This window comes from Mobula birostris, chromosome 28 (genome assembly GCF_030028105.1).
Source record: "Mobula birostris isolate sMobBir1 chromosome 28, sMobBir1.hap1, whole genome shotgun sequence".
Classification (NCBI taxonomy): Eukaryota; Metazoa; Chordata; class Chondrichthyes; order Myliobatiformes; family Myliobatidae; genus Mobula; species Mobula birostris.
The window spans coordinates 40,362,972-40,377,495 of NC_092397.1; the positions used below are offsets into that span (position 1 = coordinate 40,362,972).

General features: G+C 49.0%; 2 protein-coding genes across 2 annotated transcripts in view; one reads left to right on the forward strand and one right to left on the reverse strand.

Moving 5' to 3' along the window:
* The window catches only part of LOC140188982 (pyruvate carboxylase, mitochondrial-like), a 1,128,593-nt gene that overhangs the window by 465,598 nt on the left and 648,471 nt on the right, over positions 1-14,524 (reverse strand).
* lrfn4a (leucine rich repeat and fibronectin type III domain containing 4a) overlaps positions 12,756-14,524 on the forward strand; it is a 46,248-nt gene continuing 44,479 nt past the window's right edge. Inside the window, exon 1 of the mRNA XM_072245488.1 lies at positions 12,756-12,920. The gene's annotated coding sequence lies outside the window, so the exon portion shown is untranslated. The remainder of the gene's footprint in view (positions 12,921-14,524) is intronic.

Consider the following 14,524-nt stretch of genomic DNA (forward strand, 5'->3'; position numbering starts at 1 on the left):
AGTTCTGGTTCAGTTTTCGTGTCATTGAACCATATCCATGTACACCGCAAATGATTCTCTGGAGTACGGTGCACAACACAGCACCGTAGTGATTTTACATATTGCACTGTACTGCTGCCACAAAACAAAACAAATTTCATGACATTTGTGAGTGATGATAAACCTGATTCTGATCTGGGTCTCTATTGTGGACTGAGAGTGGGAAGGGGGCAGGGAGAGGGAAATCATGGTTGGGAAAAGGGGAAGGGAGAGGGGAGGGAGCAGGAAGCACCAGAGAGACATTCTGTAATGATCAATAAACCAATTGTTTGGAATCAAATGACCTTGCCTGGTGTCTCAGGGCTGGGTATGTCTGTACCCACCCCGGACACTCCTTCTCTGCCACCTGTCCCACACCCCTCCCACCGTGCTTCACCCTCACCATTCCCAACATCCTTGCTCCCACCAGATTTACAAACTTGCTCTCTGCTACGCAGTGATAAATACAGTACTACATAGAACATAGAATAGCACAGCCCTTCGGCCCACAATGTTGTGCCGACCCTCAAACCCTGTCTCCCATATAAGCCCCCACCTTAAATTCCTCCATATACCTGTCTAGTAGTCTGTTAAACTTCACTGTGTAACAATCTTAGGCACCCTGGCTATATATATGTATGTGTGTGTGTGTCTGTGTGTGTATGTGTGTGTGTGTGTGTGTGTCTGTGTGTGTGTGTCTGTGAGTGTATCTGTGTGTGTGTGTGTGTCTGTGTGTGTGTATGTGTGTGTGTGTGTCTGTGTGTGTGTGTGTCTGTGTGTGTGTATGTGTGTGTGTGTGTCTGTGTGTGTGTGTGTGTGTGTGTGTGTCTGTGAGTGTATCTGTGTGTGTGTGTGTGTATGTGTGTGTGTGTGTCTGTGTGTGTGTGTGTGTGTGTGTGTGTCTGTGTGTGTGTCTGTGAGTGTATCTGTGTGTGTGTGTGTGTGTCTGTGTCTGTGAGTGTATCTGTGTGTGTGTGTGTGTGTGTGTGTGTCTGTGTGTGTGTGTGTCTGTGAGTGTATCTGTGTGTGTGTGTGTGTGTGTGTGTGTGTGTGTGTGTCTGTGAGTGTATCTGTGTGTGTGTGTGTGTGTGTGTTTGTGTGTGCCTAAGACATTTAGACAATACTGTGACTCACACACAACATATAAAGAATACAGTATTACAACAGATAAATTAACAAATAAAATATATTCCGGAAGAGTGACACTAAGCATAAGGTGCAATTACATCAAAAATTAACAAGTAAACATTATAACGCTTCAGACATGATGAGACCTGGGAGGTGGCAGGGAGTTCAGTACTCTCATGGCCTGGGGAAAGAGGCTGTTTCCCATTGTAACAGCCCTTGCCCTAATGCTACGGTGTGTCCTGCCTGATGGTCGGGGGTCAAAGAGACTGTGGGATGGATATCATTGGCAATGCGATGGGCCCTGTGTACGCTGCGCTCCAGATAAATATCTCGGATGGCTGGAAAAGAGACCCTGATGATCCTCTCACCAGTCCTCACAAATCTGTACAGCGAGATGGTCAGATGCCTTGTACCAGACCAGAGGCAATCGTCGGGTAGCACTTGCATCCACAGTGATGAAGTGATTTGTGAGGCCAGTGATGAAACCTTTCAACTCCTGCCTGAGAAGAGACTTAAAGTGAGCTGACTGTTGACCTCAGGGGGAGGAAACCAGAAGTCCATGAGCCAGTCCTCATCACAGGATCAGAGGCAGAGAGGGCCAGCAACTTTAAACTCCCTGGTGTCATCTTTTCGGAGGACCTGTCCTGGGCCAGCAAGTAAATGCAGTTATGAAGAAAACACGACAGCGCCTTCTTCGGAATTTAATTCCATAGCAGTTTGCGAAGATTCGGCATGACATCTAAAACTTTGTCAAACTTCTACAGATGTGTGGTGGAGAGTATATTGACTGGCTGCATCACAGCCTGCGATGGAAACACAATACCCTTGAATGGTAGGTCCTACAAAATGTAGTGGATACAGTCCAGTTCATCACGGGTAAAGCCCTCCCCACAATTCAGCATGTTTATAGAAACATAGAAAACCTACAACACAATACAGGCCCTTCGGCCCACCAAGTTGTGCCAAACATGTCCCTACCTTAGAAATTACTCGGCTTACCTATGGCCCTCTATTTTTCTAAGCTCCATGTACCTATCCAGGAGCCTCTTAAAAGACCCTATCGTATCCGCCTCCACCACTGTTGCTGGCAGCCCATTCCACACACTTACCACTCTCTGTGTAAAAAACTTACCCCTGACATATCTTCTGTACCTACTCCCCAGCACCTTAAACCTGTGTCCTTTTGTGGCAACCATTTCAGCCTGGGAAAAAGCCTCTGACTATCCACACGATCAATGCCTCTCATCATCTTATACACCTCTATCAGGTCACCTCTCATCCTCCATCACTCCAAGGAGAAAAGGCCGAGTTCACTCAACCTATTCTCATAAGGCATGCTCCCCAATCCAGGCAACATCCTTGTAAATCTCCTCTGCACCCTTTCTATAGTTTCCACGTCCTTCCCGTAGTGAGGCGACCAGAACTGAGCACAGTACTCCAAGTGGGGTCTGACCAGGGTCCTATATAGCTGCAACATTACCTCCCGGCTCCTAAATTCAATTCCACGATTGATGAAGGCCAATACACCGTATGACTTCTTAACCTCAGAGCAGCTGCTTTGAGTGTCCTATGGACTCGGACCTCAAGATCCCTCTGATCCTCCACACTGCCAAGAGTCTTACCATTAATACTATATTCTGCCATCATACTTGACCTGCCAAAATGAACCACTTCACAATTATCTGGGTTGAACTCCATCTGCCACTTCTCAGCCCAGTTTTGCATCCTATCAATGTCCTGCTGTAACCTCTGACAGCCCTCCACACTATCCACAACCTTTGTCATCAGCAAACTTACAAACCCATCCCTCCACTTCCTCATCCAGATCATTTCTAAAAATCACAAAGAGTAAGGGTCCCAGAGCAGATCCCTGAGGCACTCCATTGGTGACCGATCTCCATGGAGAATATGACCCGTCTACAACCACTCTTTGCCTTCCGTGGGCAAGCCAGTTCTGGATCCACAAAGCAACGTCCCCTTGGATCCCATGCCTCCTTACTTTCTCAATAAGCCTTGCATGGGCTACCTTATCAAATGCCTTGCTGAAATCTATATACACTACATCTACTGCTCTACCTTCATGAATGTGTTTAGTCACATCCTCAAAAAACTCAATCAGGCTCGTAAGCATGAAGCATTATCATCTAACACCCAGGACATGCTCTCTTTGCACTGCTGCCATCGGGAAGGAGGTACAGGAGCCTCAGGTCCCACACCACCAGGTTCAGGAACAGTTATTACCCCTCAACCATCAGGCTCCTGAAACAGTGAGGATAACCTCAACTCTGAACTGATTCCATCAGGAAGGAGGTACAGGAGCCTCAGGTCCCACACCACCAGGTTCAGGAACAGTTATTACCCTCGACCATCAGGCTCCTGAACCAGAGGGGATAACCTCAACTCTGAACTGATTCCATCGGGAAGGAGGTACAGGAGCCTCAGGTCCCACACCACCAGGTTCAGGAACAGTTATTACCCCTCAACCATCAGGCTCCTGAACCAGTGAGGATAACCTCAACTCTGAACTGATTCCATCGGGAAGGAGGTACAGGAGCCTCAGGTCCCACACCACCAGGTTCAGGAACAGGTATTACCCCTCAACCATCAGGCTCCTGAACCAGGGAGGATAACTTCACTCAACTTCGCTTGTCCCATCACTGAAATATTCCCACAACCTATGGACTCACTTTCAAGGACTTCTCATCTCATGTTCTTGATATTTATTGCTTATTTATTTATTATTATTATTTCTTTCTTTTTGCATTTGCCCAGTTTGCTGTCTTTTGCACTCTTGCCCAAGTTGGTGCGGTCTTTCATAGATTCTGTTATGGTTTTTATTCTTTTTTGGATTTGTTGAGTATGCCCACAAGAAAATGAATCTCAGGGTTGTATATGGTGACATATATGTACTTTGATAATAAATTTACTTTGATCTTTGATGCAGTTGGTTCGGACACTGCTGTAAAAATTGGTTAGAAATGGGGTTGGGGGTGGGGAGCCTTGCTCAGCTTGATCTCCTCAGGAAGTGGAGACATGGCTGTGGTTTCTTGACTGAAGAGGTGGTGTTTAGGGACCAGGTGAGATCATCCATTGTGAGAAACAGCTTACGCTTCTGTCTGAAAGTGCACATGTTCTGAGTTTCTACCAGAATAGTAGTTACCTGCCGCATTAATCCTCCACCCTTGACTCACTCTCACTCCCCTACCTGTGACCTCCTGGTCAGCTCCCAGCCTTCCAGAGGGGTACAGCTCAGAAACAGGGTCCTCGACCCATAAACACACGAGATTCTGCAGATGCTGGAAATCCAAAGTGGCACACACAGAATGCAGGAGGAGCTTAGCAGGTCAGGCAGCATCCACGGAAAGGAATAAACAGTCGATGTTTCGGGCCGAGACCCTTCCTCGGGACTGGAAGGGACGGGTTCAGGAGCCAGAATACGAAGATGGGGGGAGGGGGAGGTGATAGGTGAACCCAGGTGGGTGTGGAGGGGGAGGATGAAGTAAGAAGTTGGGAGGTGATAGGTGGAAGAGGTGGAAGGTTGAAGAAAAAAGAATCTGATAGGAGAGGAGAGTGGACCATGAGAGAAAGGGAAGGAGAGGGTGAGGAGAAGAGAATGGGTAAGAGGGGAATCAGAATGGGGAATGGAATAGGAGAGCCAGATTTACAAACTCGCTCTCCGCTCCACGTTGACAACTACAGTATTGTGCAAAAGTCTCAGGCACACCAGCTATATATATATATGCCTAAGACTTTTGCACAGTACTGTAGGAATAGCATTAGGCTATACAGCCCATCGAGTCTGCTCTACCATTCAATCATGGCTGATTTATTATCCCTTCATTCTCCTGCCTTCTCCCCGTAACCTTAGACACCCTGACTAATCAATGACTTGTCAATTTCCCTTTTAGATACACTCAATGACCTCCTCCACAGCCATCTGCAGCAATGAATTCCACAGATTCATCATCGTCTTGCTAAAGGAATTCCTTGTCTCTGTTCAATGGGCTCATTCCTTTATTCTCAGGCTGTGCCCTCGGATCCTAGATTCTCCCACGAATGGCCTTTCAGTATTTGGCCGGTTTCAACAAGATTACTCCCTCACCTTTTCGAACTCATTCAAGTGCAGACTCAGAAACGCTCCTCCAAGTCTTTCAGTCCCAGGAATGTTCTTGTGAACTTCTCAAGGACCAATCCATTGTTCCACAGATATGGGACCCAATATTGCTGAAGATGGGTCTCAGCTCGAAACGCCATTCTTTGCTCCCACCAGATTTATTAAACTCACTTTCTGCTCCACGTTGACAAATACAGTACTGTGCAAAAAGTCTTAGGCACCCTAGCTATATTTATGCGCCTGAGACTGTCCCTGGTGCTACCCAGAGCTGCTGACTGCCAAGAAATGTGGTGATGGTGGAGGAGGGCGAGGCAGAATAGAAGTAATGTTTGTTACGATCGGGGTGGTCAGGATTAAATCCATTTATGGGAGTCTGGGATTGCCTTCCTCAATGTTAATGCGCCCTACCCATCCCAAAGGTCAATCCTGCAGCACTTTAAAGTTTAGATCAGGGGATCCTAGCCTGGGGGTCTACGGACCCCTTGTTTAATGGCAGGGGTCCACGGCATAAAAAAAGGTTGGGAAACCTCACCTGAGACACGAGATTCTGCAGCTGCTGGACAAACGCAGCAGATCAGGAGGAAAATGAGCAGTCGACGTTTCAGAGTTGTGATGTTTCTCAGCTCGAAACATCGACTATGTGTGACACGGTATGACACTGCCACGCAATGCTTGGCACACTGCTTTGCATCAGCAGCTGCAAGACGGCGCTTGTTTCCTGCTGCCGTCGGTAAGGTGTTTGTACGTTCACCCCGTGACCACTTTCCACAGACACATGGCGTTAGGGTTTAGTTAGTCATGGGGATGCCACGTTGCTGCCGGAATCGTGGTCCCCAGCACAATCCTCGCTGATTTGATTTGATGCAAATGATTCACTTCACCGTACGTTCCAATGTACAGGTGACGAATAAAGTCGACATTAGTCAATACCTTGATGCTGCCTGACCCAGTGAGTTCCTCCGGTACTGTGTGCGTGTGTGTCTGCATGTGTGTGTATATGTGTCTGTGTGTGTGCATGTGCGTGTGTGTGTGTATGTGCGTGTGTGTGTATGTGTGTGTGTATGTCTGCATGTGTGTCTGTGTATATGTACGTATATGTGTCTGTGTGTGTGTATGTGTGTGTGCGTGTCTGTGTGTGTATATATGTGTGTGTGTGTCTGTTTGTATATGTGTGTGTGTCTGAGTATATGTGTGTGTGTGTGTGTAGTGTGTGTGTTACATCTTAAACCTTGCCACACATTACAAATGTGGTTGCTAAGAGGAGATGCCATTGAGTTATGGAGGAGATGGAGGTCTGTTGCTTTAGAGTGGTAATGCTATTGAGTTACTCCGTTAGTGTGTGTAGGTGAGTGGGAGATTCTGCGAGGGTGTAAACAACCAATTACTGAGGGTAGGCGTTCAGTGTTCAGTGAATTACATGGGCACTGATCACAGAATGTGTCTTTGGTCCTCCCACTCCCTCCCCTCTCCCTTCCCCTCCTCCCACCCAGTCCACAATACAGAATGTCTCCCTGGTGCTTCCCGCTCCCTCCCCTCTCCCTTCCCCTTTTCCCAACCATGATTCCCCTCTCCCTGTCCCCTTCCCACTCTCAGTCCACAATAGAAACCCAGATCAGAATCAGGTTTATCATCACTCACATGTGTCATGAAATTTGTTTTTTTTATGACAGCGGTACAGTACAATACATAAAATTACTACAGTCCTGTGCAAAAGTCTCGGGCACTCTAGCTTTGTACAGCATGTGCCTGAGACTTTTGCACAGAACTGTACAAGCGGCTCTGAGATGATGGCAGGAATCAAACTGGGTCACTGACACAGCAATAGTGCTAAGCTACCTGCACAATGAGTGCTCATTAGATAGATGTAAGTTGTAGGTAAATAAAGATTTAAAGGATTGAGGAGCTGGTGCAGAGGAGGAATTGAGTGTAGATCACATCGAATGGTAGAACTGGCTTGAGATCCTTCGGGCAAAACCCTGGCCGCTAACTGCAGCAGGCCATTCTGCCCCTCTAGATCTTCCGAGCTCATGGCAAGTCTGAGCCACCTGTCACTCCCCAACAATGCACCCGGTTCTGTATGTGTCAGGCTCCTCATCGCAGTTTTTTAAACCAGCGCCCACCTCAGGGTGCTGGTGAGGGTGAGGTTCTAGATTTCCACTCCCCGGGAGGTGGGGAATCTGGATTTTGTACGTAGATCTTACCCTTGCTCTGAGGTTATCCCCCACATCCCCAACCAGGAGTAAGAGTTGTCAATTTCTCTGCATGACTAATTCCTCTCACTTTGTACAGCTCTCCAACTTAAACACCAAGATTAGATGATCTCCTTGATATCCACACTTGTGCTCCACGTCCAAACACCCTTCAAAGCCGACAGGGTGGGTCAGAAGATGTCTGCTAGGTTGGCTTTCATTAGTCAGGGGGACTGAGTTCCAGAGCTGGGAGGCAATGCTGCAGCTCTATAAAGGACTGGTCAGACCACACTTGGAGCATTGCGTTCAGTTTTGGTCGCCTCATTATAGGAAGGTTGTGGAAGCTTTAGAGAGGGTGCAGAGGAGATTTTCCTGGATTAGAGAGCATGGTTTACAAGGCAAGGTTGGCTGAGCTGAGGCTTTTCTCTTTGGAGCGAAAGTGGATACAATAGAGGTGGACAAGATGACAAGGGGCATAGGTTAAGTCTTTTTCCCAGGGTGGCAATTGGCTAAAACAAGAAGGCATCAATTTTAGGTGATTGTCAGAAAGTAGAAGGGGATGACAGGGGTAAGTTTTTTTACACAGAGTGGTGACTGCCTGGACGCACTGCTAGGGGTGGTGGTAGAAGCAGATACATTAGGGACATTTAAAAGACCCTCAAGAAATTAGTTTTTCCCTCCCCTCTTGTTCTAATCCCCTCTTGAGCCTCTCAGCTCTTCTCCTCACCTTCCCCTGGGCCCCCTCCTCCTTCCCTTTCTTCCATGGTCCACTCTCCGCTCCTGTCACACACGTTCCTCTCCAGCCCTTTACCTTTCCCACCCTCCTGGCTTCACCCATCACTTTCCAGCTGCCCTCCTTCCCTGCCCCTTCCTTTCCAGTCCTGAAGTCAGCCTGAAATGTCAACTGTTTATTCCCTCCATGGATGCTGCCCAGCCTGCTGAGCTCCTCTGGCGTTTTGTGTGTGTGTGTGTGTGTGTGTGTGTGTGTGTGTGTGTGTGTGTCTGTGTCTGTGTGTGTGTGTCTGTGCGTGTGTGTGTGTGTGTGCGTGTGTGTGTGTGTGTGTGTGTGTGTCGTGTGTGTGTGTGTGTGTGTGTGTGTGTGTGTGTGTGTCTGTGTGTGTGTGTGTGTCTGTGTCTGTGTGTGGGTGTCTGTGTGTGTGTGTGTGTGCGTGTGAGTGTGTGTCTGTGCGTGTGTGTGTGTCTGTGCGTGTGTGTGTGTGTCTGTGTGTGTGTGTGTGAGTGTGTGTGTGTCTGTGCGTGTGTGTGTGTGTGTGTGTGTGTGTGTGTGTGTGTCTGTGTGTGTGTGTGTGTGTGTGGTGTGTGTGTCTGTGTGTGTGTGTGTGTGTGTGTGTGAGTGTGTCTGTGTGTGTGTGTGTGTGTGTGTGTGTGTGTGTTGCTCTGGATCTCCAGCATCAGCAGAATCTCAGAGAGGCACATGAACACAGAAAAATGGAGTGCTCTGTGGGAGGAACGAGTTGCATTGATCCTGGAGTAGGATCAAAAACTCTACAGCTGTACCGTGGACAGCATTCTGACAGGCTGCATCACTGTCTGGTATTGGTGGGGGTGCCACTGCACAGGATTGAATTAAGCTGCAGAAAGTTGTAAAATTAGTCGGCTCCATCACGAGTACCAGTCTCCATAGAATCCAGCACACCTTCAAGGAGTGGTGCCTCAGAAAGGTAGCGTCCATTATTAAGGACCCCCATCACCCAGGACAGGCCCCCTTCTCACTGCTACCATCAGGGAGCAGGTACAGGAGCCTGAAGACACACACTCAATGATTCAGGAACAGTTTCTTCCCCTCTGCCGTCAGATTTCTGAATGGACATGGAACACCACATCACCACTTTTTTAAAATTTCTGTTTATGCACGATTTAATTTAACTTAACTATTTAATAGACATATATATACTTCCTGTAATTCATTCTTTTCTATTTTATCACATACTGCTGCCGCAAAGTTAACAAATTTCACAACATATGCCGGTGATATTAAACCTGATTCTGATTCTGAGGCTGAGTGGGTGGTGAGGAAGGCAAATGCAAAGATTGTATTCATTTCGAGGGGAATAGAGTACAGAAACAACCATGTGATGCTGAGGCGTTACAGGGCTTTGGTCAGACTGCACTTCGAGACTTTGGGACCCTTATCTAAGAACAGATATGCTGGCATTGGAGATGGTCCAGAGGAGGTTCAGGACAATGATTCCAGGAATGAAAGGGTTAACATGTGAGCAACAGTTGATAGCTCTGGGTCTGTACTTGCTGGAACTTAGAAGAATTGGGGGGAGGGCGCGGGGTGCATCTCATTGAAACCTATCGAATATTGGAAGGCCTAGACAGAGTGGATGTGGAGAGGATGTTTCCTATAGTGGGGGAGACTAGGACCAGAGGACACAGATAGAGTGGATGTGGAGAGGATGTTTCCTGTAGTGGGGAAGTCTAGGACCAGAGGACACAGATAGAGTGGATGTGGAGAGGATGTTTCCTGTAGTGGGGAAGTCTAGGACCACAGGACACAGATAGAGTGGATGTGGAGAGGATGTTTCCTGTAGTGGGGGAGTCTAGGACCAGAGGACACAGATAGAGTAGATGTGGAGAGGATGTTTCCTATAATGGGGGAGTCTAGGACCAGAGGGACACAGATAGAGTGGATGTGGGGAGAATGTTTCCTATGGTGGGGGAGTCTAGGACCAGAGGACACAGATAGAGTGGATGTGGAGAGGATGTTTCCTATGGTGGAGGAGTCTAGGACCAGAGGACACAGATAGAGTGGATGTGGAGAGGATTTCTCCTATAGTGGGGGAGTCTAGGACCAGAGGGCACAGATAGAGTGGGTGTGGAGAGGATGTTTCCTATAGTGGGGGAGTCTAGGACCAGAGGACACAGATAGAGTGGATGTGGAGAGGATGTTTCCCATAGTGGCGGAGTCTAGGACCAGAGGACACAGCTAGAGTGGATGTGGGGAGGATGTTTCCTATGGTGGGGGAGTCTAGGACCAGAGGATACAGATAGAGTGGATGTGGAGAGGATGTTTCCTATGGTGGAGGAGTCTAGGACCAGAGGACACAGATAGAGTGGATATGGAGAGGATGTTTCCCGTAGTGGGGGAGTCTAGGACCAGAGGGCACAGTCTCAGCATAAAGGGGCGGAGATGAGGAGGGATTTCTTTAGCCGGACGGTGGTGAATCTGTGGAATTCACTGCCACAGATGGCTGTAAAGGCCACGTCATTGGGTATATTTAAAGCGGAGGCTAACTGTTTCTTGATTTATCAGGGCATCAGAGGTTACGGGGAAAAGGCATGAGAATGGGGTTGAGAAGGAAAACAAATTGCCCGTGATGGGATGGCAGAGTAGACTTGATGGACTGAATGGCCTATTTCTGTCCCTATGTCTTATGGTTTAAAAGTCGGCACAAGATCGTGGGCTGAGGTACCAGTACTGTGTTCTGTGCCCTCGTGCTCTGTTGTATGTTTAAAAGCTAGTCGTACAAGCAGCTCCTGCCCTTCTTCACTGGGATTTGCCCAGAGCCCCTCCGATGAAGGGATGCCTCAGAATCATCGACTGGAGATCAGTCAGCCCATCGTGGCCCCTGCCAGCACTTTGGTGAATCCCCCTCTCTCCCGCACTTGTCCCCTTGAGATTCCTCCCGAGTGCCTCTCGTTCTGTCAACTTGTCCAGCAACTCAGCTCCCTGTCCCTTCCCCTTCCCCTCCTCTGAAGCAAGAGCTCTCGTCCTCGGAGGCTGAATTGTTCGAGGGGCAGCTCCTTTCACTTCTGATCAGAGGGAGTTGGGCAGCAGTCTGCAGTGTGATTTCACAGGCGCTAATATCTTGTCAACAAGGGAAGCTGGAGGTTGGGGGAGCAGGGACAAGACGGACAGCCGGGTCTGCAGAATGTCAGGGCCGCTCAGACCCACAGATTGAACATTCCTGGAGTGGCAGTGCTGAGGACCAGGGCAGGGCAGCAGGAGGAAGCTGTGTGTGAGTGCAGAGGACCGGGGTGCTGAGGGAAATGTGATCTGTCTGTGTCATCTGCTCTGGCGCTGAGGCAGTGAGAGAGAGGGAAGGAGGGGAGTGGAGAAGAGAGGTGAGAGAGAGAGGCAGTGAAAGGCAGAAGGAGAGTATGGGAAAGAGACAGAGGGGGGGAGAGGTGAGAGGAAGGGGAGACAGACAGAACAGGAAACAGAAAAATGGGGGGAGATATCGAGGGAGAATCATCCAGACACTGAGAAAGAAGAAATAAATCACTGGCAGTGGAGAAAGAGAAGCAGAGAGAGGCAGAAAAGAGAGAGAAAGAAAGGAGGAGGGAGAGAGAGGGGGAGGGAGAGAGAGAGAGAGGGGAGGGAGAGAGAGGGGAGGGAGAGAGAGAGGGGAGGGAGAGAGGGGGGAGAGAGGGGGGGGGGAGAGAAGGGGAGGGAGAGAGAGGGGAGGGGGGAGAGAGAGGGTGGGAGAGAGAGGGGAGGGAGAGAGGGGGGAGAGAGAGGGGGAGAGAGAGGGTGGGAGAGAGAGGGGAGGGAGCGAGAGGGGAGGGAGAGAGAGGGGGGAGAGAGAGGGGGAGGGAGAGAGGGGGGGAAGGAGAGAGAGGGGGAGGGAGAGAGAGAGGGAGGGAAGGGGAGAGAGAGGGGAGGGAGGGAGGAGAGAGGGGGGGAGAGAGAGGGGAGGGAGAGAGAGGGGGAGAGAAAGGGGGAGGGAGAGAGAGGGGAGGGTGGGAGGGAGGGAGAGGGGGGAGAGAAAGGGGAGGGGGAGAGAGAGGGGGAGAAGGTGAGAGAGGGGGAGGGAGAGGGGGAGGGAGAAGGGGAGGGAGAGAGAGGAGAGGGAGGGAGAGAGAGGGGAGGGAGAGGGAGAGAAGGGGGGAGGAAAAGAAAAGGGGAGAGGGAAAGAAAAGGGGAGAGGGAGAGGGGGTGGGAGAGAGAAAGAAGGAGAGAGAGAGAAAGAGGGGGAAGAGAGGAGAAAAGGGGGAGAGGGAGAGAGAGAGAGCGAGGGAGGAGAGAGAGAGAGAAAGAGAGAGAAAGAGAGAGAGAGAGATAGAGAGAGAGAGAGCGAGCGAGGGGGGAACAAGCACCAGGAATGTAAGGCAGTAAGCAGATTCGTTTGGAGTCGATCTCTGCTCTTTTCAGTCACCGACAGAGATGCAGGCGATTCTCTGGAGCCACCGAACCGCTCGAGTTAAACTGAGCTACATTCCAAGGATTTACTGAAAAGAGAGGACACACACACACACACACACACACACACACACACCACACACATACACACACACACATACACACACACACATACACACACACACACACACACACACACACATACACACACACACACCCTTACAATCCCTTTGCATCGAATGACGACCAGATGAAGATGGACCGGCAGGATCCGTTTGACAGGAATACGGGACAGACAGTGGCTGGGAAATTGGAAGGCATACGTTCGCCGTTTCAGGGCTGAATGCCCCTCCAGAAAAAGGTAAACTTAATAAAAAGCACAGTGAAAAAAGGAAAATAACAATACCAGGTGTAATTAATGCACACCACGGGGTGTTAGATTGTCCGCGATGTCGCTCCGTGCGCTGCCATTAACATGTGAAGGTCACTTCCAAGATGACAGGAGTTACTACGGAAAATAGTTTTTTGATTGTGTATAATGAGTGTGCGTTGTGGCCGTGTTTGTGCTTGTGAAGAGGAGTTAACCCTTGCGTTCCTGGACACTAGTCAGACCCGCTCACCAGCATGTGGCTTCAACCCACACGACAGGCTGGTTGAATTCTGCCCCACCTGCACCAGATCGTGACTTTTCTAATCTGACATGCATTTAGACCAATTTGTTTGAGCGTGTTGAAATAAGGCAGGCCGATACCGCATGCTAAACAGTCTCCCAAAAGATTGGGACTTGGACCTGCGTTAATAAGTAATGCTCGCTGCAGTACAATTTTACAAAGGGCAAAGTGATAGACTGGGGGGTCCAGTCAGGTTTCTTTACCAATGTGGAAAACTGCTGAAAATGGTAGAATGTCTTTGTTACACCTTCTCGCTAATATTAAACAGTCCCCCCCCCCCACACACACACACACAGGCACAGACAGACAGGCACAGGCATAGACAGACAGACACTTACACACACACAGACAGACAGACAGACACACACACATACACACAGGCACAGACAGACACAGGCATAGACAGACAGACAGAAACACACACACACACACACAGAGGCACAGGCACAGACAGACACAGGCATAGACAGAAAAAACACACACACACACACACACACACAGGCACAGGCAGACAGACACACACAGGGACAGACAGAAACACACACACATACACACAGAGGCACAGGCAGACACACACAGGCACAGGCAGACACACGCAGACAAACAGACACACACACACCCACACTCACACACACACACACACACACTATTCACCACTGCCAGCATCCACAATATTGCTTTTTATCCTTCTATATCTTCCCACGAGGCAAAGTTCTTAGCTTTGTTTCCTCAGATGCAACAATTAATAATGAACTGATTAGAATTTAGCTCTCTCTTCCCAAAATTCCTGATTAAATTCCTACACCCAGGCAACGCAATAGTACTTAGGCGATCAGACTGTTTATGTATCGTTCCACCAGTGAGTGTTGTGCCAGAGAGAAAGAAACATGCAAAGAATTAGTGTAGATTCAAAACAAACAAACAAACACACAGAGTCTTGACTTTCCATCATCTATCGTTGCGTCACGGATAAATGAAAGGAGGATTGATGGACGAGCTGCAGGATCGAGTTAAACACACACCTCACAGTCGTTTCTTCACCAAACATACACCCACATTACCATCGCCACAGTGTACACTGAGGGAGAGAGATAGCCCATGCAACGGACTCACAAACACCACAGTTCAGTTAGAATCGGCAGAACAGAAAGCCTTAGTGCACATAGGCTGCACGGTGACAACATGTACACACGGCCACACAGTACACACACCATCGGCACAGTCTCGTGTCACGCAGGTCAGATACCTGTATATTACATGCAGAGGGGCAGGTACACCAGCTACAAAGATCCGA